This window comes from Balaenoptera physalus (genome assembly GCF_965194825.1).
Source record: "Balaenoptera physalus genome assembly, chromosome: 16".
NCBI lineage: Eukaryota > Metazoa > Chordata > Mammalia > Artiodactyla > Balaenopteridae > Balaenoptera > Balaenoptera physalus.
In genome coordinates, this window is record NC_138898.1 from 80,882,109 (window position 1) to 80,907,498 (window position 25,390).

The window sequence follows — 25,390 nt, forward strand, 5'->3', positions numbered from 1 at the left end:
CCCTCCACCCCGCCCCCTCCCCAGTTGTAGAGTGTGTAGAAAGCAAAAGGCTGGGGGCTGGCCGCGCTCGCGAGCCCAGGGCATGCGCGCTGGGGCGGCCGGGCCTGCGCACTGGGGGCGGAGGGGAGCCAGGAAAGGGGAGCGAGGGCGGGTGGGGGCGTGGAGGGTGCAGCCCGCGTGGGGTCAGCTGCGACCCGCCAGAGTTGGCGCGCGGGAGTGTGGGAGCCGCGGAATGTTCCCGCCAGTCGCACCGGGGTCAAGCGCGGGCCGCTGTCGCCTGTCTACTCCGCGCCCTCCTCCGCGCCTTCCTCGGGACACTTGTCCTTGGACCCCCCTACCCCAGGCCAGCTGGAGGCTCCCCGGCCGCCTTCTCCAGAGACCCCCTCCCAGGGTATTTTCCTGGTGCGACCTTCGCAGGGAGGGAAGGAGGGGATTCAGAGAAGGATACCGGGGCGTAGGGGGCGGGGGTTCCCCGAGGTGGGGCGCGACTGCAGGCGACAGAAAACGGAGCGGGTGCCAAAGCGCGGGCCTCTGCTCCGCTGGGGGGCACTGGGAGGCCCCATGGCAGAGTTGGAAACTTTTCTCCCACGTGGTAGCACAACGCGTGGCCGAGTGACCCCGCACCCTAATGACCTCTGAGCCCTCCTAGCCTTCGAGCGGGGGCCCTTGAGAGGCGCGGGAGGCTTCGGAGCAGCGAGCGCGCGTCCGGGTGCCGAACTTGAACCTCAGCTGCAGCCGCCTAGGGCGAGGAGGCGGGGCTGGAGGGGGCGGGGACCGCCGCAGACCGAGGACCCGTTAGACCCGCAAAACACAGACCCTGCCACAGAGGGCTTCCTTTATCTGGGGAGAGGGGGGTTCCCTGCTTTTCCTGTCACTGCCCCTCCTCCCGCCGCAAAGTAGCTGATGCTTATAAAAAGTTGTATTAAAAGAGTTGACTGCAGCCCAGAATAGATCAACAAACGCGACCAGCCTCTCTGGGTAAAATAGCTGTACATTTTCGGGGCACTGGAATTTCTGATACGGATCAGAAAAACGCCGACAACCCTTTCCACCAGCCTGTTAGTTACGCACGTCAGTTTATGTCCGGGCACATAAACACCGTGGCACATCACCCCTTACCCCCAGTACCCTACCCTTGGAAGAAAAGGAAAATGAACGGACGTTTTTTAATTGCCCACAATGAATCAGGCACCTTACTGGGCGCTTTGTACATGATTTTTCCTCTTTGAATCTAAATCTGCACGTTTTGTTAGTACAACTGGAAGGAGGTAGAAAAGAAAAAGGACGTGACAACCTGACATACCTAATATTCATTCAATCATTTCTTCATTTAACAATTATTAGAGCCTGTTATGTACCAAGAACTGTGCTGGGAATACAGTGGTCCATAAAACAGAGATCTTCCTTCTTAGATCTTAATGTTCTAGCAGGCAAACCTCACTCATCTTGCACTTACGACAATTTAATGGTTGGTCATTCCCTTAAGGCACAGTTGTTCAGTGTCCCCATTTCCGGATCCCAGGTCTTGATCTTTCTGAAGTCGAGGTAGGGGATGGGACCGGATAGGAGGATGGTGGACGCCAAGAAACAAGAGCGAAGAGCAGCAACCACTGAACCGTGAATGAGACTCAAGCTTTCTAAGTGTCCAGGGAACAAACCATTTGACCTTAGGCAAGACTGTTAAATGATTAGTTTTCTCATCTGTAAGTCAAAGAGTTTCAATATGTTCAGTAAGTCCCTTTTCAGGTCTACCACTGGCCTTCTCAAAACACATATTTTCAAGTAGATTGAGTGCTGTATTTCTTGAAACTAGTAACTGATAGATGGGATCTGACGCAATTTATTAGGAACACGGTGCCACCTTCCAAAATTACCTGCCTAAGATAACTGAGCCTGCTGCCCCTGGAGCCATTAACTAAAACAGTACCTCTGTACACAGTGTAACTTCTTAGGCATTGTCCCAGCAGCTGCTGAAATCTACTCTGAGGTTATCAAGCTCATTCCTACAAAAGAAAAAAAAAAAAAAAGGCAAGGTCTTTGTAATTTAAAGCAAGGATCTGGGCTTATTTTTAGTATTTTTAAGAATGTGGAACATAAATACTGATAAGTTTCAAGGAAAACTAGCAACTAACATACTTACAGTCACTTTTCAACAACTTTGGGGGTTGGGTTGAGGAAGGTGTGAAATTGGCAAATATAATAAAAAGTATAATATTAGTGACTTTCCAGAGTAGCCCTTGGCAGTCCTGTCTTTAAAGAGTAATGTCTGATAGGAAAAAAAATGGATGGTAATGCACTGCATCCAAGAACCTTGCCTCTGGCAAGAGTAATTTGCAAATGCATTTTGGGATAATGTTTAAATGATTTTTTTTCAGGGTGCAAGTGTAATGCTCACTGGAATTGGTAATGCCTTTTGGGTCAGAGTCTCAATTTTCTTCCATCAGAGAATTAAAATTGTTTGTGGATTATATTGGCCATATTTGTTTCTGATTCTCCATACTGTCTATGTTGTAAGAGCTAATGATTAACAGACACCATATAATAGGCTAAGCACTTACTATGTGCCAGGCATTGTTCTAAGTTGCATTAAAATAAATATCTCATTTAATTCTTATAAATCTTGAAAAAGGTTTTGTTATATCTGTTTTACAGGTAAGTAAACTGAGGTGTAAGAAGTTTAAGCATACTTGCCATAGCTGTTTTGTGGTAAGCTGAATTTGGCCTGAGTGACTCCAAAATTTGTTCTCATAATTGTTATGCTGAAATGCCTTCCTCGGAATGACTCCTCAAGCAATCAAATGCTATATATATGGTACAACCACTTTGGAAAACTGCAATATATCTTAAAGGTAAACATATGAAAACACTTTGGCCCAGAAATTCCTTTCCTAGGAATATGCTAATATCAAATATATACCAAAAGATATCTATTAACAGCTCAGAGCAACACTATTTATAATAACCCCCAAACTGGAAAACAATCAGAATGTTCATTGACAGTAAAGTAAATAATTGGTGATATATTCATATAACGGAACACTATACATCACTAAGAATGAACAATCTGCTTTTTTTTTAATTAATTAATTATTTTATTTATTTATTTTTGGCTATGTTGGGTCTTCGTTGCTGTGCGCGGGCTTTCTCTGGTTGCGGCGAGTGGGGGCTACTCTTCGTTACGGTGCGCGGGCTTCTCATTGCGGTGGCTTCTCTTGTTGCGGAGCACAGGCTCTAGGCGCACGGGCTTCAGTAGTTGTGGCACGCAGGCTCAGTAGTTGTGGCTCATGGACTCTAGAGCGCAGGCTCAGTAGTTGTGGCACACGGGCTTAGTTGCTCCACAGCATGTGGGATCTTCCCACCAGGGCTTGAACCCGTGTCCCCTGCATTGGCAGGTGGATTCTTAACCACTGTGCCACCAGGGAAGCCCAAACAATCTGCTTCTAAATGCAGTATTATATATGAATCTCATAAATATGATGCTAAGTAAAAGAAGTGAGACACACAAGAGTATGTATTGTACAAAAACAGGCAAAACTCTTTTGTGCTATCAGAAGTTAGGATAGTAGTTACCCTTGAAGGGAGCTGATGACTGGGAGGGGCCATAAATAGGGCTTCTGGAGAGTTGGTCATGTTCTGTTTCCTTTGCTTCGTACTGGCTGCACATGTGTGCTCAGTGTGTAAAACTTCATCAAATTACATTTCTCTGTAGGTATATTACACTTCAACAACAAAAAAAATGTAATGCTATGTGGGGGTACTGTTTGTGTACATATGAGTACCTATATAAGACTTCATTTTTTTTCATGTACTGATGTCACTACCCAAATGCTCATCAACAGTAAAATGGATAAGAAAGCTCTGGTTTATTCACACAATACCATACAGTGTGACTATCCAATGGAATACTGTAAGTAAACCAAAATAAAGCATAGCATATCATCAGATTTCTTACTGGGCAGAACAAAAGATAAAGCTTAAACTTGAAATGGGCAGCTTGAATCAATTCATAATTCATATCAGCAGACGCTTAGGTGAATTCTTAGCTAAAAGTTTGTAGTTGATGAAGAGTAAAGCTAAGAAAATAATTCCAAAAAAGGTTGCTTCTTTAGTAGGGAAGACGCTCAAGTGGTTCTGGAATACACAAAGGAAAAAACTTACATCTGTATTAAGGAATAAACTACTTAACCCAGGAGAGCCTCTCCAGTTGTGCAATCTTTTATTCGAATCAATGATTAATACTCAAACTACATCTTGAACATTCAACCTTGACTAGGCAGAGAATACTATTATAGCTCAACAACTGAACTAAACTCTGAGCCTTCTATGCAGTGGTAGCTATTTTGGGTATCAGATTTCCTAAATTACTAAATTTTTACATCCCTCTAAGTCTTGCACTTTGCACTCTGCCAACACAGCAAATTATTAATACATCCTTCTTGATATTACATATTGGTATATAATGTTTGAATTTAATTTATTAGGAAAATTGATTTTTAACTCAAGGCACTAAGGTTTATGTTTTGGTCATTTATAACTTTCAGTTACATACTTTGTGTGTGTGACTGCCCTGAGACCAAGGTAGAAATGAGCTGGCTAATGGACCTATCTTTATGCCATTTCCAAATGAACAAATAAGGAGACTAACACATTAATGTCCCTCTCTAACATTCGTAAGTCGTTTTTTATAGTAAGTATTCCTGGGGAGATGTGATAGCTTGCTTTAACTGACAGGTAGCCCATCAGCAGTAACATTGTTGCAACTTTGCACTGATTATCACCTGCTGTTTTAATTTGTTTCTGCACTGGAAGTTGTTTTTCAAACTGCAGTTTTAATGTACACAAAAAGTGGGGGAGGAAACATGTAGTTCAATTTGCTATATGTTGTGCAGCTTTTATAATATCGTACAATAATACAATCTTTCATCATCTCTGCAGGTGCCCCTGATGAATGACACATTGATCAACCCATATTCTTCAGACTCTGCCATATGAGGCCAATGAAAGATACCTGCTGGTGACCAAATGATGATCACATGAAAAGGTAGTTCTGGCAAATTTAACAAGCTTTAGATTTTCACAAAACCAATTAGTCTTCCTATTCCTTCTCAGGGCAATCCTTTCTGTTGATACGTAAAGGGTCATTGACATGGTCAGGTGGGGAAATTGATGGATAATCATAAGAAAAAACTGTAAATGACTCTTTAATGCTACCAGTGGGAGATCTCCGTATTTATTACTGATTATAACTCTGAGGATCAATTTCTCTATTGGATTTGGTAGATGACTTGTGATGGTTCATGATTTTATTTTTATTTGAAGAGCAGTATAGATCTAAAAGGATCAGATTCAGATAACATCCTGGTTGAAGAAATTATCAATCCTTTGGAATTACATGAAGAATATAATAAATTATAACCCAGACCTAATTATAAGCTCCTATTTATAAAGCCTAGTAAATTATTTTACATTTCAGTTCTGTTCAAGGTCTTTCACCATCTGGTCCCAGTTACAGTATTAACCTCCTTTATTCCAGCATATATATTTCTATGCATCCTAAGCTAGCTCTTACCCAGAACATTTTCCATGCCTTTGCCCATGCTAGTCCATCACCCCAGAATCTCCTCTCCTGCCATCTGGACTTACTGAATGTCTACTTATCCATCGAGACCAATTTATTCATCAACACCAACTCATCCAAAAAGTTTATGCAGATTGCTACTTCCATTCAGAATCAACAGCCTCTTCTCTCCTTATGTGGCACTTTAATTTATGTATATTTCAATGTATTATTATATATTTCAAAATAATATAATGAACAATCATGTACTCTCCCAGAAGCTTAAGAAATAAAACATTTCCAAAATCTTGAACCCTCCTATGTATCTACTTTCGTACTGAGTCCTCCTCACTCTCTACTCCTCAGCCTCCCCACCCTTCCCCACCCTCCCCATAGAGGATCATTATCTTGAATTCCATGCTTATCATTGCATGCATTTCTCTGTATTTTTGCTTCATTGGAAGTATCCCTAAACAACATATAGTATTCTTTTGCATGTTTCAAAATTTACATAAATGATATCAACCTAAATCTATTCTTTTAAAACTTGTTTTTTATATTTGATGTTTTATTTGTGAGAGTTATTGGTGTTGATACATATAGTTCCTATGCATTCATTTTCACTGTTGCCTAATATTCTGGTATATGATTATTCCATAACATATTTATTTATATCTTGTCTACATTTAGGTTGCTTACAGTTTTTGTCATTATAAATATGCAGGTGCACAAAGAGACACGACCCCTTTTTCCACACTACTGTTACAAAACTTACCACACTCTTCTATTATTTTGTTATTATATACACATCTCATGACTTTTTCCTATCACTTGATAAACTCTAGAGGATAGGGATTGGCAGGTGCCCTATAAATGTTAACTGATTTGATAACTTATCCTTTCTGTATTTGAGGTGAGACTTTGTAGGCTCAGGCTTTTGTCTTTTAATTATAGTACAGAAGAGGACTTGAATTTTTAGATTTTCATACTTCTACTTCAGGAATCCAAAAAGGAAGGAAGCATCAAGGGAGAGTTGATTGGTCAGACTTAGTATAAAAATTGGCTCCTACCAAGCATCTGTCCTCAAAAATGAGTTGGTAGTATTTCTATGTTCCTCAATGCCTCTGTCAATTTTGGAACACAGTAGATGTTTCTCTACGATTATGATTACCCAGTGATCTCATTTTTCTTCAAGTGCCATTAATTCTTTGGAAAGATCCTAAAAAGAGGAAAGACATTTTCATTTGTGATGAAAATTTATTGAGGTTCAGAACAAACAAACACATTGTTTCAACTATCCAAATAAAGAATATTAGCCAGTTTCTAGAATGGGCTCATATTACCAAGAATTTTCATGAAATAGTTATTTCAATAGCAGGTTAGCTGATGAGAAACTAGCTAGCAGAAGAAAATATTTATAATTTGAACTGTTTATAAGTTGTCAATACGATTATACCATATGTATGTTTTCCCCCAAAGTATTATTTCTTAAATTTAAAAGAGGAATATTATATAAAGATATTATTAGCATTATCATTTGTAATAGGGAAAAAAACAGGAAAACAACATAAATGTCCTACAATAAAGGGTAATTAAGTAATATAACATGGAAATATGTTACAAGTTTATGGATTCATTAAAATTATACATATGGTTTTTTGAGGATATGTATTTGTTAATCAATGACATAGAACTGTACATACCTTGTGACTACAATTGCTTTTTAAATTATTAAGTTATATATTGTCTATATAAAGTTTACAAGGAATAAAACTACATATATAGTTGCTTTATTTTAGTGGCAATATGGATGGAAATTTATTTTTAAATTGATTTTCTATACGTTAAATTTATAATAATAAACAAAACTGTGTAAGTATAATATTTCTTTTTGAGTGAGATGTGTGTACTAGCGTGACTGACTGTCCTGGTTTGCTTGGAACCAAAGGGTTTCCCTAGATAGAAGACATTCAGTGCTAAAACTGGGACCTGCGCAGCTGGGATGGTTGTTCACCCTATAATGTGTCTTTGATTGGTAGGAGAAGGTGGGAGGAAATTGTCATTTTACTTCAATTTTCAGGAAATAAACTAGATACTAGTTTGGTCACTAACCAGAAATTATTACAATTTAACACTCTACTCTTCCATACTGTGGCTAATCTTGGAAAATTGCACACAAAGTCTTAAAGAGACAACCTTCCACTAATTACATATTCACCTGGTATCCATTTCAACAAATGAAATTACTCTCAGCATACATTAATTGACGTAATTACTGAAACACCAAAATCAGATTAACCACTGTGGCTCAAAGAAAAAAAGAAACCATGGCTCCAGGAAATTGCAAAAGTGTTTTTTAAAAAAAGTGCTTTAAAACGTTGTTCAACTTGTATATAGTTTTAAAGAAAGCTAATAAAACATGGCTATTTCATTATTCACTCATGAGACAATTCTGAGTTCTTAACAGTATATTTTGGCTGTATTGCAGCTTAAAAGTAAGTCATCCTAATATCCTGCACTTTGTTGGTTGTTCTTGTAATCTCCATTGTGCATGCTTTAGTGGCATAGCACTCCTGTTCGAAAACAAATTGTATCCACTACTATTATCTATTTTCATAATTAACAATCACGCAGTTATTCTAGAAGCCCAGCAGCAACAACAATGACATCTTTGTACTTGCAAAAAGCAAGTACTTTTCAAATTCCTGGCTCTTTTTTCCTAAAACACTGACATCATAGTAAAACATTGTTCTCCCTGCTTTGGGTTCGAATCATCTGATAAATTAGAGAAATCTGAAGATAATGAAAGAGGACATATGCTGGTATAATTTTGCAAGGCAAAAAAGTCTATTCTCAGACTTCTTAATTTCTGTTGCTTGAATACATGGAATCTATTGTTTCATGGTTTTACCTCCTCATTTCCTATGCCAGATTATTATTGCCACTTAAAATGTAATCTCGGGCACAATTCACCTTCCATGCTCTTGGTTCCATCTTGGTTCCAGTTACTGTACTATTATTAGAATACCTTTGCTTTCCAGGATCTTATCTTATTTCCAGAAGCTCATTAACATTCTTGATCAGCATCATGACTATTATTATTATTTATTTTTGCTCTTTTGTACAGAATGAGTTCTCTTTGTTGCAAAATTTGGTTTGTTCTCCCTATCATTAATAACTAGTACTACACATTAGTATAGAATTCTGCTTTTGTTGAAAATTAACTCCAATAAATCAAAGAAACATTAAAAAAACAAATATGGACATATTGTGGTACAATTCTTCAAGATGAAAACAGAGGTGTGCTCAGATTCTTTGTTACTCTTGCTTGATCACATGGAATCAAGCACTTCACCACCTGCAAAATCTACTGCAAACTTTTGCTTCTCCTAAATTATTAATTTCTAATTGCATTTCCCATTAATAATACCTTAATCTTATCTAACAGAAATATAGTGATATTACAACCAAAAATATAACAGGGCAAGAATAAGGGAAAAAAGGAAAAAGAAAGAAGAAGGGAAGCTGTAACTCACCATAAAAAAAGCCACAAAGAGATTTTATGCATTATCATATTGTATGTACCCATTATTGTCAAGCTCTAGGTCTTATACTGTAGAGAAATTGCAAAGACAGAAACAGTAGAGTGTGTTCTGCTCAACACCCAACAAAAGTTAACTTTTCTTGGATTCCCCACGTTAGGCATCCCAACCTTAGCTAACAGCATGTCAAAGTTTCTCTACCTCAGCAACTTCATCACACACACACACACACACACACACACACACACACACACACACATGCACACCCAGGCTTATCTCTGGTCAAGTCCATTCTCTTTCTTCCATTCTGCCAGAAATCTGTTGATTATCCCAATTCACCTTTGTAGTGGACAATCAAAACATAATAACCTTACAGTCACCTTTGATGATGGATGCCAAAACCTTTGAGAAACAGGATATCCACAAAGTCTCAGTGTCATTCCTGAGATCGCTTACTAATTATATGGGGAAATAGAATTTTAACATTGCAAACATTTGGTGGCTACCACCTCAACCAAATGACCACACCCTGCAGCACCAAGTATGATATCACACACCTATGATGTGATGCACTGAGGGCACAACAGTACTTACACACTATTCCTTCCAAAAATATTTAACCTGAAACTGATCATTAGGACACAGCTAGACAAATCTAAAGTGAGGGACATTCTGCAAAACGACTAGCCTGAACACTTCAAAAATGTCAATATTGGGAATTCTCTGGTAGGGCGTGGGTTCAATCCCTGGTCTGGGAACTAAGATTCCACAAGCATGTGTCACGGGCTAAAAAAAAAAAAAAAAAAAAAGTCAATATCACGAAAAGCAAGCAAACAAAAAAGGCCGAGGAATTGTATCAATAGAACAAGGGAGAGTAAAGAGAGGGACAATTGAATGCAACAGATGATCCTTGATTGGATGCTAGACTACAAAATATAAATAAACTACATAGGACACTATTGGGATGATTGGGGAAATTTGAATACAGAGTCTATTTTAGATAATAGTATTGAATCATTGTTAAATTTCTCAGGGAATTATCTTGTGGTTACGTAGGAGAATATCCTTTTTCTTAGGAGATATATGCTACAGTATTTAGGGATGAAGTGTCATGATGTCTACAATAAATTCTCAAATGGTTCAGCAATGCCTATATATCCAAGAAGGGAGTAGAGAAAGAGAAAAAAAAAAAAAGAAGCAAATGTGGCAAAATGTTAACAATTGGTAAATCTAAGTGAAGGGTATATGGCTCTTTATTGAATATTCCTGCAGCTTTTCTGAAGGTTTGAAATGTTATAAAACAAAAAGCTGGGGAAAACATATTAAGCCAAAACCTTGCGTTTTTACGAAAAAGAAATCCAGAAGTTAATATATTATAGCAAAATGCTTTTCTTCATGCCTACAAGAAAATGCAAAGGACTCCAAATGTGTTGGCCCAAGTGTGACTGTAAAACGAGGAAGGATTAGCCCAGCGGGCTAGTAGGACATTGCTCTATAGACTACATTGCTTTGTACACTTGTTTCAGGAGATGTATTTATATTCATATATATCACATTCCATTTTATATATAATTATATATTATATATCATTAGAGATGCTATAGTCAAAGATACCCAATTTACAAGTAAACAGAGGCCCAGAGAGGGATCGTACCTTGGCCAGTGTCACACAGCAACACAGTGATAGAGTTGGACTTAGAACCCAGGAGTCCTGTGTTTTATTTACTATCTTAAGCTTCCTCATTTAGTTATTTCCACAAAATAAACAGCAACAACAACAGTCAGTTTAGAATTTCCCAAACAATTTCAGTTTAACGAAAAGTTTCTATTTCTTTTGTGAATGAGAACTGCCCAATCCCTCTTTTTCTACCAACCCTCTGTGAAAGTGAGACTACAGAGCAGAAATTTACGTGGCTCCAAAGCCTTAAGCATGTAAGATTTTTGGAAACTAACTAAAGACAAACCTACAATAGGAAATTATTACAGCCAGAAAGCAAAGTTTGAGGCCATGTGTTTCCTTACATAAAAGTGACAGGACAGAAATACAGGTTAACCTAAGGCAACTGGAGAGGAATGATTCTTTGTTTTCAAAGGTTTGAATGAATTTTTTATTACAGTTTTTGAGATGTGGTTTAACTATTTAGTGGAATTTAAAATTATTAGAGGGACTTCCCTAGTGGCACAGTGGTTAAGACTCTGCACTCCCAATGCAGGGGGCCCTGGTTTGATCCCTGGTCAGGGAACTAGATCCGACATGCATGTCACAGCTAAGAGTTCGCATGCCACAATGAAGGACCTCACGTGCTGCAACTAAGGAGCCAGCGAGCCGCAACTAAGACCCAGCGCAACCAAATAAATAAATAAATATTTTTTAAATAAATAAATAAAATTATTAGAAATTTAGTTAAATTCTGGTTAAAACCCTTTTTCTACCACTCTGCTTAATATAACCTATGATGTTTTTATTTCAAGCTCCACAAGTTTTCTTGAGTTACAAATGTTCTTTAAGTATTCCCACTGTAGTTTCTAACTTGAAGAAAAAATACCCAGGAGTCAATTTCTGTTGTTATTGTTGTTGTTGCTATCGATTCCATATTGAAACACAAATATCACACCCCTTTAAAACCCCTGTTGCATGCATGTCTGTCATTAGCAAGAAGATGCAGGACCACAGGGAAAGGGTGCCAGTGGCATTATGCCCATGAACAAGTGGTACCCAATATCCCCTCTATTTTTCTACCAATCCTCTGTGAAAATGAGACTACAGAGCAGAAGAAAGGACAATAACAACAGTATAGCCCAAGTGACCTTAAAAGCAAGTAAACCCTATAATTTGAATGGAGTAATGGATTGGCCGGAACATTATTAGTCACTCTGGATATGACAGAAGTACACTTTCTGTTACAGCATCAGAGTAATAACCTTTTCAGCATTTCATTTGTCTCGAGCAAGCAAAAGGGAGGAGATGTACAAAAATAAGAACGCTGTCTTCTGTAAAACTTTTTTCAGAAATATTGCATATTAGAAAATGGAATCTGACATAAATTAATTTGCTTCGCTATACAGCCTTGTTCCTCCTATCCCTTCAGGTTGCTTCTATTTTGCACACAGTGTGTGACGTGCCTTAGAAACCTTTTCTTGCTCTTGGTAATGAAAATCCTGGCTTTTCCCCCTTGAGGTATTATGACCATCTTCTCTGTAAAATGTGAACATATTTGATATGTGAACAGTGTATGTATTTCTTTGTTTCCTTCCTTAAGTAGTATCCTAGCATAACTTAATTGTTCCTAGCTGAAATGATGAAACTTAACATTTAGGCATAAAGTACCATGTATGGAAAGATCTTCCACCTGGAGCCAATCTACAAATTCTTACTCTTTCTGGGGAAAAAAGTTATTTAGGCATATGTATGGCACCAGAATCCCAAGGCCAAGAAAAAAGACTTTCTTGGCTATATTAAAAATAATTTTATTCACCCTCAGCTAGGCAAACCTAGAGGAAGATTAGGAGATAAGTTGCCCACATTTATCATCATACATTCAATCAATACACTCACTAGACATTTCCCCTGACACTCTATTAAACCAACCCCCTCTACTAGGAAGATAAAACCCTAAATAGAAAATAAGTAGACAGTGATGAACAGCAATATTATCCCTGCCTACAATTTAAGTTCCTAAGACTTTGGTAAACTTTTGAATCCTCTCTGCTCTGGACATAAAACTGCATTTCCTTGCTCTCTGGGGAATATAATTTGGATGACTTGCTCTCTCACTGGAGTTTTATATTATAGGGCAGAAGAATGACTCCTATACTTACAGAATGAGTAGTAATGGCCTAGGATTGCCATAAATATTGGCAATATGACCCTACAAAATAAGGAACCAGGTTGCAGCTGAGGTCCAGCTTCTTGATTTCAGGGCACTGACCTGGATATGCATGGGTAAATTTGAGGGTCCTTACTTTTTTCTTTTTTTTTTTTTAATAAATTTATTTCTTTCTTTATTTATTTTTGACTGTGTTGGTTCTTCATTTCTGTGCGAGGGCTTTCTCCAGTTGTGGCGAGCGGGAGCCACTCTTCATCGCGGTGCGCGGGCCTCTCACTGTCGCGGCCTCTCGTTGCGGAGCACGGCTCCAGACGCGCAGGCTCAGTAGTTGTGGCTCACGGGCCTAGTTGCTCCACGGCATGTGGGATCCTCCCGGACCAGGGCTCGAACCCGTGTCCCCTGCATCGGCAGGCAGACTCTCAACCACTGCGCCACCAGGGAAGCCCTGAGGGTCCTTACTTTAAGGGAAGTGTATTAATCAGGGTTCTCCAGAGAAACAGAACCAATAGAACCAATGCAAATCTATATCCAGTTCTGCTAACCAAAAGTGGCCCACTAGATGCTCAAATTCATATGCATATAGGTAAAGAGATTTATTAGAAGGAATTTGGCTCATGCAATTATGGAGGCTGAGAAGTCCCACAATCTCCCATTTATAAGCTTGAGACCCAGGAAAGCCAGTGGTATAGTTCCAGTCTGAGTCTGAAGGCCCGAGAACCAGGAGAACCAATGGTATAAATTCTAGTCCAAGTCTGAAGGACCAAGAACCAGAGGGCTAATGGTTTAAGTTCCAGTTCGAGTCTGAAGGCCTGAGAACCAAGAGCTCCAAGGATGTAAGTCCCAGTCAAAGAGCAGAAGAAGACTAATGTCTCAGCTCAATAGTCAGGCCCTCAATGGATTGAATGATGCCCATCCACACTGGGGAGAGCCATCTGCTTTACTCAGTCCACTGACTCAAATGCTAATCTCGTCTGGAAACAACCTCACAGACACACCCAGAAATAATCTTTAGCCAAATATCTGGGCACTGCATATCCCAGTCAAAATAACACATAAAATTGACCATCACAGTTAGGAAACTAATATGTATTGACATCTACTAATGTGCCAGGCACTGTTCTATGTGCTTTAACGTATGTAATCAATCCCACATAACTGAAAGCTTCAGGAAGGTATGGACCATGTCTCTTGCTGAGCATTACATTCCTAGCATTCAACATAGTTCGTAAGCTCACAGTGGATATTTACCAAATGAAGAGGTGAATGAAAGGACCTCATGGAATTCTCAAAACAACCCTGCCAAGTAGACAAGGTAGAGCATATCCTCATTTTACAGATGAAGAAACTGGGGCTCAGTGAGTTTAAGATTGTATTTCATTAGATCTTAGAAATGCTTTCTAGTTATCTAAGCATCTTACCAAATAACAAGGGTAAAGCAAGATTCTTATTGCCTAATAAAAAACATTTTAAATACTAGAACAAGCCCATGAAATCTAACATCCCGACTTTTGTTCAATAAGCTGACGCCACCCCCACCCCCAACTTGGAACACCCTCTCTCTGGATGGGGTGAGAGAATAGCTTTCTGTTTTTAAGCAAAAGACTGAAGACACTTTCTTTATCAATTTACTCACACAATGACATCAGATGTAAGGATCATGTATGACATCTTTGAAGAAGTTGACTGTACTATATGACAGTGTTGTGTTTACCCCAACACTTTTGAATGAGATAGCAGCTATCAGTGATACCATTTTACAGATAAGGAAAACACAACCAACGAGCTATAAAGTAATTTAAAGCAGTGAGTAGAATCTGGAATTCTTCAATCCCAGTCTTTCTGCCACATCATAAATAACCTGCTAGTATTGGGTTGGCCAAAAAGTTCGTTCGGGTTTTCCATAGCATCTCACAAACCCGAACGAACTTTTTGGCCAGCCTGATACATCTCCGTAGAAGTCTCGACTGAGCCTAAATGACTGTGGAATTATTTTTGTCTGACTCATACAGTGTTATTAAAAAATTGCAAATTAAAACTCAGGAGATATCCTATACTAATCTGAATTTCTGACTACTTTTAAAAACCCCAAAGATCTGGTAATGCCAAGTAGACTACTATGACAACACTGTCTTCCTTTTACAACCCTTTTACATTGTGGTAAAATATATGTAACAATACTGCTATGAACATTGATGTACAAGTATCCGAGTCTCTGCTTTCAGTTCTTTTGGTATATTTCTAGAGGTGGAGTTGCTGAATCATATGGTAACTCTTTGTATTCCAGTAGGGAATATTGGTGGAACTATTTTAAATTCTCTAATGGCTAAAAACGTCTTTATCCTATCCTCACATTTGATTGGTAGTTTACCTGGGAACAAAATTCTGGGTTGCAAATCATTTCCCTTCAGGATATTGAGGCATTGCTTCATTTGCTCTAAGCTTCCAATTTCATTATGGAGAAGTCTGATGCCATTGGGATTTCCAACCCATTATATAGGATCTGGTTTTCCTCCCTGTAACGTATTTTTAGGCTTTTTTTTTTTTTTTTTAAGATTTTTTTTGGTGATGGTACGTGCTACCCAGGGTGTCTGTTTTATTTTATTTATTTTTTTTGGTCACACTGTGCAGCATGCGGGAATCCTAGTTCCCTGACCAGGGATGGAACCCATGCCCCCTGCACTGGGAGCACGGCATCTTAACCACTGGACCGCCAGGGAAGTCTCTTTTTAGGCTTTTCTTAAAATACTTTTTTTTTAAGAACAGTTTCAGGTTTACAGCAAAACTAAGGGGAAGGTACAGAGATTTCCCATATACCTCCTGTGCTTACACATGCATAGCCTCCCCGGTTATCAACATCTCCACAAGAGTGGTTCATTTTTTTTTTTTTATTTACTTATTTTATTTTTGGCTGTGTTGGGTCTTTGTAGCGGTGCGCAGGCTTCTCATTGCGGTGGTTTCTCTTGTCGCGGAGCACTGGCTTCTCTTGTTGCGAAGCACAGGCTCTAGGTGCGCAGGCTTCAGTAGTTGTTGCACACGGGTCTCAGTAGTTGTGGCTCACGGGCTGTAGAGCGCAGGCTCAGTAGTTGTGCCACATGGGCTTAGTTTGCTCTGCAGCATGTGGGATCTTCCTGAACCAGGGATTGAACCTGTGTCCCCTGCACTGGAGAGTGGTTCATTTGTTACAACCGATGAACCTACATTGACACATCATAATCATCCAAAGTCCACAGTTTACATTAGGGTTCTCTTGGTGTTGTACATTCTATGGGTCTGGACAAACATATAATGAATGACATGTATCCATCATTACGGTATCATAATGGAATATTTTCACTGCCCTAAAATTCCTCTCTGCTCTGCCTATTCATCTCCCCTTCCCCCTCCCCTCCAACCCTGGCAACCACTGATCTTCTGAATTGAACCTCCTGAATTGATCCTCTTATTGTTCTATCTTTTCTCTCATATCCTCCATCTCTTTGTCTTACTTTCTGGGAGATTTCTTCAACTATGTCTTCAAACCCTCCTGTTGAACTTGCTTCCCAAATTTTAATTTCCAAGAACTATTTCTTTCTTTTCTTTTAATATTTATTTATTTATTATTATGTTTTTTGGCTGCGCTGGGTTTTAGCTGCGGCCTGCGGGATCTTCACTGCGGTATGTGGACTTCTTAGTTGCAGCTGCGGCATGGATGCGGGATCTAGTTCCCCAACCAGGCATCGAACCCGGGTCCCCCCGAATTGGGAGTGCAAAGTCTTAACTATTGGACCACCAGGGAAGTCCCCTCCAAGAACTATTTCTTGTTCTCTGTCCCATTTTTAAGGCATCTCATTCTTATTTTACGCATATATTATATTGGTTCCTCTCCCTAACACTTTTGTTAATCATTGTTAAGTTTTCTTTCTACTCCCTGAAACTTTTATTTCCGTTTCCTTATCCTCCATCCCCGCACCCCAACCTGCATTGTTTGGTCTCTGTCTTTCATATCAGAGGCTTTCCTCCATTGCCTGGTTCTTTGGCTGTCTGTTCATACTGAAGAATATGGCAATAATAAGCTAATTGGAAATACCAGGTTCCAGAGAAGATTGGTGCCTGGAGAGCTTCATCACAAGGGGATGAGTCTTCAAGCTGGCTTTGTCACTGATGGACCTATAAATGCTAGTATCTGTAGATCTTTTTTTCTGGGGCTGTTTAGTTTCTGCAGAGAAGAATCCTTTCCCACCAGGATGATTACAGGGAGAAGAGAGGTATAAGTCTGACTACTAGCATCCTAAGCACTTATCTAGGTGAAGGTTGCAAGGATCCAGACCAATGTTGAAAGGTTCAGAGCACCACAAAATTACTAAGCTTAGAAGAGTTGATAGAACTCTTTTTTTTTCCTCCTTTTTCTCAGTATATATTCTTGCTCAGCATTGAAAATTTCAGAAGCTAAAATAACTCCACTGCATATTTTAAACAGGGGAACAGGTTGGCCTTTTGTCACAATGAAGCAAAGTATTCCTGGAAAAAAAAAAAATGCCTGCTTTTTCTGAAGTTTGCCAGTTCGGATGTTTTTCATGCCCCAGAAACTGCTGGTAACAGCCCAGCATGGTAGGGGGAAAAGAAAGTCTGTATCCGTCTGTGTATGTTGAAACTCTGAATCTCAGCCAAGACATGAAGTCATGTTAGGGTCTACAACATGGAAGTAAAAGCTTAGAACATCACTAAGTTGTTAACAGATGAACTGGATTCCATCCTATTGTGTTCACAAACAAATGTCTACACTATTGTGCTAAGAGGTTAGAGAAATGCAGATGGAGGCTGAGGTTTCACTCTCTGCTGCCAACCACAATATATGTTCTAGAAAAAGAAAGGAATGGGTGTTTGAAGGGCAGAATGAAAGCATATCTAAGTAATGTCAAAGTAAACACACCTGCAACCAAGTAATTACTCAGCAATATGAAAATACTGCCTGTACAATATAGTCCAAATCAAAAAGAGCTTGGATCTTGATTTCTGTATCTTAACAAAGCTAATAATGAGAGATGCATGCATGCTTTATCAAAAGTTAGGTCAACATTTTTTTTAATGTATCTAAGATTTTGGAAAAGTCACCAAATCTTATGTTCTGTCTTTTAAAATTTAAAGACTGAGAATGAGTTTCTAGAGAGAGAAATTAGATCTGGGTATGCTTAGGAAAAGTAGAATATTTCACTATTCTCTCTTGGGTTACTCCAAACTCCAACATTTTTTAAGGATAAGAAAAATGCTACAATCTGAGTCTTTTATTCTAAGGTGGTCCAAGTGGTTTAAACAGTGTTTAATCAAAATCTTATTCTTTTGAGACATGTGCCCCATTTAACTTCTAGAATACTGTTGGCACAGGGTTTTCATGTCATCCCCTCTTCGGATCACTGAAAGCCAGCTTCCTGGAAATTTATTTTCAGTTAACAATTAAAGATACACACAAAAATTTATGTACAAGGAAAATGCAAAAAATTGGAGGCTACCTAAATATCCAGCTGTTAGGGATTGGAAATGGGGGCTTCATCTAAACTTAGAAGAAAAAAAAAGTCTGTCAGCTTGCCAGAGTTTGACTTATTGTGTTTATGTGTTTACTGCCTATATGTAATAAGTTTAAATGACAGCAAAAGCATATAAAAATATCTGGGAATAAAATGAAACCCCAGTTGACCCTAGATGTCTGGTTTACATAATGCCAAGAATCTGAGATTGTTTGACAATACACACTGTATTGTCATACATACTGTATGACATACATACTGCAAAGTACACAGATCTTAAATGTACAGCTAGATGAAATTTTATACATGTATATATATGCATGTAACCACCATCTAGATCTAGACATACAATATTTCCAGTACCCAGGACTTCCCTGGTGGTCCAGTGGCTAAGACTCCATGCTCCCAATGCAGGGGGCCCGAGTTTGATTCCTGGTCAGGGAACTAGATCCCACATGCCGTAACTAAAAGATCCCACAGGCCGCAACTAAAGATCCCACATGCTGCAACTTACAAGAAGATCCTGCATGCTGAAACAAAGATACCACAGGCAGCAACAAAGATCCCACGTGCTGCAACCAAGACCTGACGCAGCCAAATAAATAAATAAATAAACATTAAAAAAATTATTTCCAGCATCCAAGGAGGATTCCTCCTGCCATTCATACCCTCATTCAAATCCCAACCCAAGTTCTGCCCCAGGTAAGCTCCATTCTGACTATCCAGAGTTTTTAAAAATACTGGTCAGGGACTTCTCTGATGGCTCAGTGGTTAAGAATCCACCTGCCAATGCAGGAAACGTGGGTTCGAACCCTGGCCCAGGAAGATTCCGCATGCAAGAAAGTCCGTGTGCAGCAACGAAGACCCAACGGAGTCAAAAATAAAATAAATAAATAAATAAATTTATTAAGAAAAAATAAAGAAATAACGTAAAATACATGGTTGGTTAATACAAAAAGTCTTAAAAATGCTCATGGCTTTTGGCCCAGTTATTCTGTATCTAAAAATTTATTCTGAGGAATATTTAAAGGTAATGTGCAAAGATTCACCTACAAGGAGTAAAAAATTGGAAATGAACTAAATGCCCCCAAATGGGAGAATGTTTAAATAAATTATAGTACATTTATACAATGGAATATCATGTAATCCTTAGAAATGAAGCTATTGAAGTAAATTTATAAACAGAGAACCACAGTGAAGACATGATAAATTTGAAAAGTAAGTTACAAATAGTGTATACAGTAATATCCCATCTTGGGCAGTAAAAGGCTCTGGACCCTACCACACAGTCTGTGAGATCTTGAATAAGTTATTAAATAGCTCCAAGCCTCAGAGTAAATTATCTTACATTTATCTGTAAAGATAATAATAGCGAAAATCACATAGTGTTATTATGAAAATTACATCACATTTGACACATTTATGCATTTTGTTAGCTATGAATAATACAATTTATTAATATTAATTAGCTATTATTAATATATTAATATACTAACATATACAGATCTTCCTTGACTTACAGTGGGATTGTGACCCAATAAACCCATTGTAAGTTGAAAATATTGTTAAGTCAAAAATTCATTTAATACACCTAACCTACCAAACATCCTAGCTCAGCCTAGTCTACCTTAAACGTGCTCAGAACACTTACATTAGCCTATAGCTGGGGAAAATCATCTAACACAAAGCCCATTTTATAATAAAGTGTTGAATATCTCATGTAGTTTATTGAATACTGTACTGAAAGTGAAAAACCGAATGGTTATGTGAGTACAGAATGGTTGTAAAGTCGGTTGTTGACCCTGGTGATTGTGTGGCTCGCTGCCACTGCCCAGCATCACGAGAGGTATGGGGCCACATATCACTAGTCCAGGAGATCAAAATTCAAAATCCGAAGTATGCTTTCTACTAAATGCGTATCACCTTTGTACCACCGTAAAGTTGAAAAATCAAAACTTGAACCATAGTGAGTCAGGGACTATCTGTACTTACATCTTAATTGTTAACACAACAATTGCATGTTATTTATGTAATTTCTGGGTTTAAAATTTTTAAATGATATCTAAATATTTCCTCCATATAATGGCAGAAATATTGCCCTTGAAGCCCTAATCCATTTATTCTTTTTCTTCTCACCTGCTGTTTCTATAAATTTTGGATTATTTTAGTCTGTCAATAAATCTTAGTGAAAATTTACACATATAAAACCATCCTGAAGATTGCAATAACTTACAATGTAAAGATTAAGCTACACATTAATTTGTCTTTTAGAAAATAATAAACATACCTAGAAGGGATTAAGAGTTCATATAATTTCTTCTAGTTCAAGACCTTTATTTTATAAAAAGATGAGGGAACTGTGGTTCAATTACTTAACGTTATTTGTAAGTGACAGAGCTGGGGCTTGAACCTGGTTTTGTTGACTACATCCTCAGATCCGTTTTCTGAGAGCAGGCATCTAGCAATTACATGTAATAAAGTATTCAATTAAATGTTGTTAAATGATAAATAAGAAAATTGCTGAGCTTCTTAGGAAATAAGGTGAATAAAAATAACTTCTGGACAGCTAAAAATAAGCAACATTACTAAGCAAACTTTTTCATCTGGCGTTATTTTCTTTGCTTATGCAATTTAGAGGCATAATGACCCCAGTGGAGGCAGTACATTAAAAAAAAAATTTTTTTTTTTCAACTAAAAAAAAAAACACAAAAACCCCCAAAATTCAACTAAAACACACCATATGATAGATAGTTCATTGTCCTTTTGGAGATTTTTTTTTTCCCCCTGAAGGGTCACCAATAAGGCCTTTTATTGGCCAATTACATTTTAAAGTCTCCCCTTCCAATCCTCTCACAGATTTATTTATCCTACAAATGGAACACATACCTTTACAACTTAAACAATTTTTGTGTCCTTTTGAAGGTTTTCTTCAGTCTCAGTCATCTTTTGTTCTTTTTTACAATTTAACAATTGTCTTTCAAATTATCTAATCAGTGGGCTATTTGTACAGTCTTTTCATTTTCATTCTGTTCTTTCTAAGAATAATTCTTCTCCATAGCTTGACTAATCTTGTTTTCTTGCTTATGCAAATGTCATATTTAATTCTGCCCATTTTTGTTATTTTTTAATGCCTTTTCAATTGCCTCTTTCCTTACCTTAATTTCCAAATTGACTCTCCATGTTTCTTCTAAATATCTGTCACTTATCTACATTCTTAAATTATTACATCCCTTATAAATCTGAGTAATCACACAATTTTTCACCCATTGATAAAGTGCTTTGAAATGTGCTAGATTTTGAGTACCTCCCCATATTAAGAGATTTAAATAGTCTATTTATACTTCATCTATACTTTATAATAGCAATTCTCCATATACAGTTGAAGAAACCAGGGTTTTTTTTTTTTCTACGTAGTTAATTCCCATCTCATAAATTTCATATCTACAACTACCCTATCCCTGTACACCAAAACTCATCAGAAGCTCTAAGTCAAAACACTGAATCCTTCAGAGAAGCAAAGGAGGGGTGAGGCTGTGAGAAATAGGAATGGTTAGAAGAACTAATTGTCCTAGAGGAAACTTGCTACCAAATATCTTCTTCCACATTTTTAAAAACTCCAATGATCTCTTCCCAGGAAAATTAAGGGGTGTTAATCATAGATACCGTACAGTTGACCATGAGTTTGACAGCTTCCTAATACCTAGCAGAGACATCAGAACTAAAGTCAGGATTTGAAACTCTGTGTCTGAGAAAAAAGAAAACCTCCCATCATCTATCTTTCTCTTCTTGTTCCTCTTCTTTTTTTTTTTTTCTCTTCCTCATCCCTTCCTTTCCTTGTTTTTCTTCCTCTTCTCTCTTGTACCTTATCACTCCTTTATCTCGGGACTCAGAACTAAGGCTGATTCTAGCAGAATTACTGTGAAGGTAGAGTTTTAATAGTTAAACAGAACTTTGTGGGCCACTTTTGGAATTTATCCACCACTTAGCACATTGCTGCTGTGGGAAAGTATTTCCCAGTTACAAAGCCAAACAAAGAAAACAATTAGTGAACAAAAAGAAGGAACACAAACTTATTTGTAAATGGCAAACTGACTTTTTTTTTTGTTTTTCACGCTTAGACCTTGTATTCTATTTCCAAGTTCTTGCTCTTCCCAGCTGAATATTTATGCTTTACACTTCTTCAAAATCAGGTAAGTCTTTCAGTAAATGCTTTGGAATTTCACTCAAATCTGCTTCTGTGTGGGATGCACTGTAGTTACTCTTCTCTTTCTTACTCTTGTCATTGAATCTGATTTGACTGTCTTCTGGACTGTTCTCCTTTAGCCAGATTCATTGTGCAGTCAATTTTGGCCTCCGTTTTTATTGCATGGTTCACTCTTGTCCTCCTTGTGTTCCCACTGCTGCACATCAATCCTTGTCATGGCCTTCTTCTGGGCACACAAGTCCAATCCCCTTGTCATATCCATATGAATAATTTTATGTCCACTCATTATCTCTTTAGTACTTTGAAGTGACATCTCTGTCCTCTGCTAACCACCTAATTTTTTTTAACATATATTAATTTTTAAGATATTTCACTTTCTCCTGCCATCATTTCATTTTATGAAAGGGGTATACCTGAAAGAGGTTCTTTTTCTCTTTGGTGGTTAAAGTTAACATTTCTCTCTCTGGCGATTTTTAAATACACCAACAGACTCTATTGTACTCTTTCTCCATCCTCACTGTCTTCCCTCCCTTCCTTTCTTATCTTTATCCTCGACTCTTTTTTTCTTGTTGTTGGGTCTCCTCCACACAGTGATCTCTCTTTTTTGCCCCTATCATTTTGAAGAAAACTTTTCATGCACCCACACATGTTTTCCACCAGAGTTTTGGTCCTTACTGATGTCAGGACAGCACCAGCTGTTTCCTCCAGAACTACACATTCTAAGATACATGACTGCCACTTGAAACATTCTGCAAATCTGCCTTTTCTTGTGTTAATGTGCTACCCCAGAATGTCTTACTCTATCTGTACTGTCAAGCCTAGACAAGAACGTTAAGATCTTGGGCCACTGAAAGCTCAGATAGGTGTTAGCATCTTTCCCCAGCTGTTCATGCCTTGCTTGAGCAGGAAATGGATGGTGACTTCTTCCACGGAACCCATGCCCATCAATAATTCTGAGGTTTGCATTAGCTTTTAGGCTGTAAAATCATAGCCTCTTGGGGCTAACAGAAAATGAGAAAGGTCAAGGACTAGGGAAGTATGCATTGGTTTTTTTGTTCATTTAAATGCCAAGATGGGGATTTCCCTGGTGGGCTAGTGGTAAAGAATGTGCTCTACAATGCAGGGGATGTGGGATCAATCCCTGGTCAGGGAACTAAGATCCTACATGTCTCGGGGCAACTAAGCCTGCGTGCCACAACTACTGAGCTCACACGCCTCAGCTAGAGAGCCTGCGCGCCACAAACTACAGAGCCCACGCACTCAGGAATCTGCGCGCCACAACTACATAGCCCACGCACCCTGGAGCCTGCACACCACAACTGGAGAGAAAACCCACGTGCCACTAGAGAGAGGCCCACATGCTGCAACGAAAGATCCCGCATGCCTCAACGAAGATCCCGTGTGCCGCAACTAAGACCCAGTGCAGCCAAAAATCAATAAAATAAATAAATAAATCTAAAAAAATACATAAAAAATTATAAATAAATAAATAAATAAATATGCTTCCTCTTAAAAAAAATAAATGCCAAGATGGGAAAAGGCAAGACTTTTATTTTCCTGTATTAAGGGTGACTGTGTGCTGGAGATGGGAAGTTGGGGAATCATGTACATTCAGAATACGACAGCCAGGATGGTACAGAGAGGCATTATTTCCTCTTCAGATCTCTCCTCTAGCAATAAACGGTCTTTTTATCTCTTTGTCTTTGATTCTCAGGTGTAGTTTATAATGCCCTTTGCTTTCTGTTTAAATAACACTATGACTCAATAGTGTATTACCAAAGATGATTGCCGCTAAAGTCTTTACCTCACTGTACACTCAAGTACAGTTTAATGATATCCCAGTACGATACTACGTGTTGATAGGTCTTAGTTATGGTTATTTTATTCCTAATTAGCACATTAATTTAGGCTTTTATATTTCACACGCACTTGTATTCCTTTTAAAAGTTCTTTTTCCCCTCTATTCAAAGCAAATGAGGCATTATGTGTTTGCATCGTATTTACTAAGCACACATCATGTGCATTTCACATTCATTATATATCGAATGCCTAGCAAATTGCCTGGCACATCCCTTTTTAAAAAAAACTTTATTGAGATATAATTCACATACCATACAGTTCACCCATTTAAAGTGTATGATTCAGGGACTTCCCTGGTGGTATAGTGGTAAAGAATCCGCCTTATAATGCAGGGGACGCGGGTTCGATCCCTGGTCAGGGAACTAAGATCCCCGACCACACCGAGTCAACTATGCCTGTGTGCCACAACTACTGAGCTCACGCGCCTCAACTAGAGCCCAGGTGCCACAAACTACAGAGCCCACACGCTCTGGAACCTGTGCACCACAACTAGAGAGGGACAACCCGCATGCCACAGCTACAGAGAAGCCCGCACACCACAACAAAGAGCACACGTGCCACAACGAAAGATCCCACGTGCCTCAATGAAGATCCCGTGTGCCGCAACTAAGACCCGATGTGGCCAAATAAATAAATAAATCTTAAAAAATAAAAATAAAAAATAAAGTGTATGATTCAGTGGCTTTTCATATATTCACAGAGTTGTGCAACCATCACCACAGTCAATTTTAGAACAATTTCATCACTCCATAAAAGAAACCCCATACTCCTTAGCTGTCACCTCCCAAACTCCTTCCCCATCTCCCTTCCAGCCCCAACCAACTACTAATCTAGTTTCTGTCTCTACTGACGACTATTTTGAACATATAAATGGAATCATATAATATGTGGTCTTTTGT

At 38.5% G+C, this 25,390-nt stretch overlaps 1 long non-coding RNA gene across 1 annotated transcript; it reads left to right on the forward strand.

Annotated features, from left to right (window-relative positions):
• The first annotated feature begins 179 nt into the window (after positions 1–179).
• LOC309646285 lies at positions 180–11,215 on the forward strand. Its single transcript, XR_014255248.1, has 3 exons — positions 180–391; positions 4,936–5,041; positions 5,603–11,215. It is a non-coding gene; the product is annotated as an uncharacterized lncRNA (long non-coding RNA).
• Positions 11,216–25,390: the final 14,175 nt, after the last annotated feature.